General features: G+C 47.3%; 1 long non-coding RNA gene across 1 annotated transcript; it reads right to left on the bottom strand.

Annotated features, from left to right (window-relative positions):
* Nucleotides 1–1,106: 1,106 nt before the first annotated feature.
* Nucleotides 1,107–1,815, bottom strand: LOC102387159. Its single transcript, XR_323186.1, has 3 exons — nucleotides 1,704–1,815; nucleotides 1,516–1,593; nucleotides 1,107–1,302 (listed from the first exon to the last, which is right to left on the bottom strand). It is a non-coding gene; the product is annotated as an uncharacterized LOC102387159 (long non-coding RNA).
* Between the last annotated feature and the right edge of the window lie 3,023 nt (nucleotides 1,816–4,838).

Consider the following 4,838-nt stretch of genomic DNA (forward strand, 5'->3'; position numbering starts at 1 on the left):
TGCCCAATGCTTTATTCTCATTTTATAGGGTCACCTTTACTCAGCAGCACTTGCATCCTTGGGGGATTCTCAGGCAGCCAATGGAGCAGAGAGCTGTGGGTCATACTCTTATTTCTGCTACTGATCCACTGTAAGACCTTAAGTGAGTCCCCTCATTTTCCTCTGCTTCCTTTCCCCATTTGAAACAGTGGCAGTAATTCTAATTTACTTCAACATGGTGCTTTGAGATTACAGATGAAGAGTACTGACATACTACTAATAGACACTTTACACCCCCTCACCCATAGCTCCTTTCATCTGCAGACCTCAACACATTTTACCTGGTGGCTCACAGCTCCTCACCCCATATCATGGGTATGACAGAGGCAATGGGCGATTGCCAAACTAAAGCCACAAACCAGTTGTCAGAAGACAGGGGTCTGGGGTGGATCCAGAAGCACAGGGGTGAGAGGGTCAAGAGTCAGTAAGTCGGAGGTCAGGGGGGCAGGACCCAGGACCAAAGGTGAAGCCAGGAAGCCAACAAGCAGCATCCAGAGAACTAGAAGCAAGGAGCCAGAAGCCCAGGGCGAGATAGAGGTGTATATTCTACAGAGTAATCTAATGGATCTTGAAAGAGCTGCTGCTTGTCCCATGCAAGCAACTGGGGCCAGCTGGGGGTTGTTAGGCAATTGGCAGTAGGCCCATGCAGGTAACCAGGGGCAGCTGGGGACTAATTAGTTTACTGGGTGCCCTGATGCCTGACACTGCACAAGATGGGTAACTAAGCACAGCATAATCCTCTTTTCACTACTGCAGACGCATGAGATTAAGGGAATTTCTCACAGCTATGCAGCAAGTTCAAGGCATAGTCTGGAACAGAGCCCTCCTGCTCTAACCACTAGACTTGACTTCCTGTGGCATAAGCTTCAGGAACACACATCAAATAATGGTGCAAGCATTGTCTCCATGAGCCAGGGGAGTGGGCTGCCACCACTGAGTTTTTCCCTATCCCATGGCAAGTAAACACAAATGCCATAAGGGAGCAGCCATTTTCTATTACCGTATGTATTTTCCCCTCCCACTCTCCTTCAGCAGCAAGACTGTTTTAGATGACAGCTGTGGGGAAAAATGAGAGTGCTTGAAATGTGCAAATATAGAGACATTTGAAGTCAGAATAACCTCTAGAAATATCAGATTTGTTAGGTCAACAGCAAAACAAGTACGATGGATTAGGAAGAAACGCACAGGAATCTCTGCCTCTCTCGTGAGCAGATCTCCAAGGATTCAGGGTCCATGTCTGGTTCATAGGTCTTCATCTGAAATCTAAGGAGAGACGATGAGATGTGGAGGAGGAAGGGTGGGGGAGGCTGTTACAGACTGCAAAAGCAGCCAAGGTCACACTAGGAAGGGATGGGTGAAACTTTGCAAGTGATGGTGGTGGAGGGAAGCAGGGAATGGGACTGGGCAGACTGAAATAAACTATAGGCAAATCTGTGAAAGGCTTTATAGAGAAGAGGGGCAATCTAGAAGTGGTACCTTCATAATGAACAGGGAGAAGGATGGCTGGGCTGTGCTGTCCTGCTCCTTTGGCCTGCTCACAGGTGAAGGCTAGGCCTTGGGAAAGGCAAAGAGAAGGGAAGGTTAAACAATAAGCATGCATGTCCGCACCACATTTGGGGCAGTAAGACTAGACTCTACTAGGAATAAATTGTAGTGCTCCCTACCCAGACAGAAGGGAGATCATCCCTGCAGGCACCATGGCAGGGTTTGCTCAGGCCCGAGGGAGATTGGGAAGAGACTGCAGGAGCCGGAGGACTGTGCAAACATCCAGCTCAAACAGATGCTTTTACTGAATCTGCCAGCTCTTTACATTAGCACTGAGTTTTAGCCTATTAATTCCAGGCCCCAGCTGGGACCTGGGACAAAAACCTACCACAGAGTCATTCCCACAACCAGTCATTCTCAGAACAAACAGGATGAGTTTACAACCCAACGAATCACTGGCTCATTGGGCAAATCCCTTCCCACCCACAGCAAGCGGAAGAGCAGAGACAAGCATTTCTGAAATGTCTCAGCTGACTGATTAGGCACCCTTACGGTTGGAAAGCTTTCTTTCTGCCTCCCTAGGTCTCTACTAGATTTGATTTCTTGTGGAGGGGGTGAGCAAAAATGGGTCACAGTCAGATCTGGTATAATCAAATGCAACTTCAATGGTGTTTTACATCTAGCTGATTTTGGTTCAGTGTGCCCAGATTATTCAGACCATGCCTAAGAAGTGGTAATAACCTCCCATCCTTTGTCTCTCGGAGATTAATCTGGGCATGCTGTAACTACTGATGATTTATACAGGAGTAGATTATGCTTCTAGGCTCATGCCTGGGGAAGAGGTAATGCATAACTTCTTCTCAATTATAATTCCTCTCCTTTGCTGTGAGTTGTAGTGTGGGGAAAGGTAACAATTTGCTTTTGCTTTGTACCAACCATACAAAAGTCTCCTTTCTAGCTCAGATGAACTGACTAGACTTGGCTCAAGGGAGTGGAGCCATGGCTCCTACCACTACATGCCCACTGGCAGGAATGTAGCTCTATTATCTCCCATGTGTCCAAAATCCATTTAAGAGTGTAAAACCTACAATCCCAGTCCCAGTCTAGCCCAGAATATGGGAAGTTTGGTTGCATTCCTGTTGATGAGTGTACATACCTGACCACCAAGCTTTCCCCTTGGAGAATTATTTTTGCAGGAAAAGAGACAGAATTCAGGCGGTGTCCACAGCCTAGTCTCCCCCACAGCCATCCTCCTTTCTTGTTTTCCTTCCCTTAAATTTTTGCCCAGAGTACAAAGAGAATCAGAACTTGGCTGATCCACTTTAATTATCCGACTGGCTGCAAATCTGTTTGTTTGGTTGTTTGAAATCCCTTCCAGGCCTAGACATGAAAGAATTCCTGCACATTCGAGATAAAGGATGCTGAGTTGCAGAGGCGGCGTTTCAGGGTCAAAAGAGGAAAATCCTGCCAGCAAACTGAAACGGTGCTGCTTTTCTTGGTTATTATCACTGCTATTCCCCAGTGCCATTTACATTGCTGTGGCCTGGCCTGAAACATGATGTGGGAGCTAATGATGAGCAGGATGAAAGGGACAGCAGTCTGCCTGGGTTTCAAGAGCCAGGCCAGCTCCTTGGATAGGAAGCTATAGCAGCTTCCTAAGTTTTGGTGGCAAGGCTAGACATATTCGTTTATTAAACTCCCTACATTCATTGCCTTGTGGTTGAAATGAGACACCAGGGTTCCAGGGAGCAGACCCTGAATGACTTGGTTGGTTTAACAGAGCATGTGGGCCACTACAAGCACTGCAAAATAATAATCATGCTAATAAGGCTTAGGCCCAAATACCCAAAGATCGTACTTGCCATTGAAATTAAGTGGGAGTTCAGTGCTTATGTAAATATACCACTGTTAGCATTTATACAACCCTTTCCATCTGTAGGTCTAAAAGGTATTTACAAATGAAAGAGACAGTCCATCATCCCTGTTTTAAAGATTGGGAAACTGAGGCAAAGAGAGGTTCAGAGACTTGCCTCAGGATACTCAGTGAATCAGTAGTAGAGATGCAAACAGACTGTGGGTCTATTGACTCTCTTTCAGGCCATCCTTGGACAATACCCAAGAACACTGAGGGTTTTAAAGATAGCCATGGAGTAGCCTGGGGAAACAAAGAAAAGGGATAACTTGGTGGGCTGAGGCTTCCCTTTAGATTCCTTAAATTAGGGAGGTCCAAACTTTTCGGCAGGTGTGCCACAAATTAGCCCCACCTCCTGCCCAAGTGCCACTCTGATCCCCTTCTCATGCCCCATCTACTGCTCTTTCTGCTTCCAACCCTGTGCTCCCTGACTGATCTGCTGCTCCGCTGTCTGCTTCCTGCCCTATCTACCACTGTGCTGCCTGCTCCTTCCCCAGTCTGTCATGTACCACACACAGAGGCTGCCTGTGCCACTTGTAGCACCCATGCCGCAGATTGGCCACCCCCAAGTGCAAGTCCAGGGGGTGAGCTGGTGCACTTGCACCCTCCTCTGATTCCTGGTGCAGCCAGAGTTTAAAACCAATGGCCAGGCCGTGCTGAGGGAATCAATTGACTTCATAGCTCACTGTTATCGACCTGATCCCTTCTAAACTCTTCATTCCACAGGTAGTAACGACCCTCTCTTCTTTGTAATGGTCTTGATGTTCCACCAGTCAAGCCAGCCTTTGTTCTGCAATTCTGCTGTCTGTTAGTTGCTCCTGAAGCTCCTATTTCACAGTCCTGCAGATTGCTTTTAACTCATTCCAATGAAGTTATATTTGTTTTTGCTTCAGTACAGCCAAAGGCCCTAGCATATTAGTAAAGCTTCTAGTTTATTTTAACTGGAGAAAAATCTGTTTCATACATGATGATTCATCTCACCATCTGCCCCCCCCCCTCCCTTTCCAAATTCTAAATCCGCCCGTGGGCACTCCTGCCTTATATCATTTGCCACTCTTCTAGTGGAGAGCCCCTTAGGAGAGAATCTACCAGAGGGATCTGGTCGTATGTTGGGGGCTTGGCATGCTTAGGTGGCAAAGATGCTCCATGCATGAGCTGGGTGGGAGGAGATGAATGGGGCACAGGGACTGGCTCAGTGGCCAGGGAGGGATGGTACATGGTCTGAAATGTCATTTGGAGAGGAGTTGTGTGGGAGATCAAAGGCAAGAAACTTTCCCCCCTGTACTGGTCACACTCATGTGGGTGTTTGGATAATATGTGACCATTGTTCTACAGGGCCAAAACCTGTATGTCAGTGTATGCCCTGGATACATGACATCTGCCGTGTCAGAGATGGGCCTCA

Source organism: Alligator sinensis, unplaced genomic scaffold (assembly GCF_000455745.1).
Source record: "Alligator sinensis unplaced genomic scaffold, ASM45574v1 scaffold400_1, whole genome shotgun sequence".
In the NCBI taxonomy this organism is placed as follows: Eukaryota; Metazoa; Chordata; order Crocodylia; family Alligatoridae; genus Alligator; species Alligator sinensis.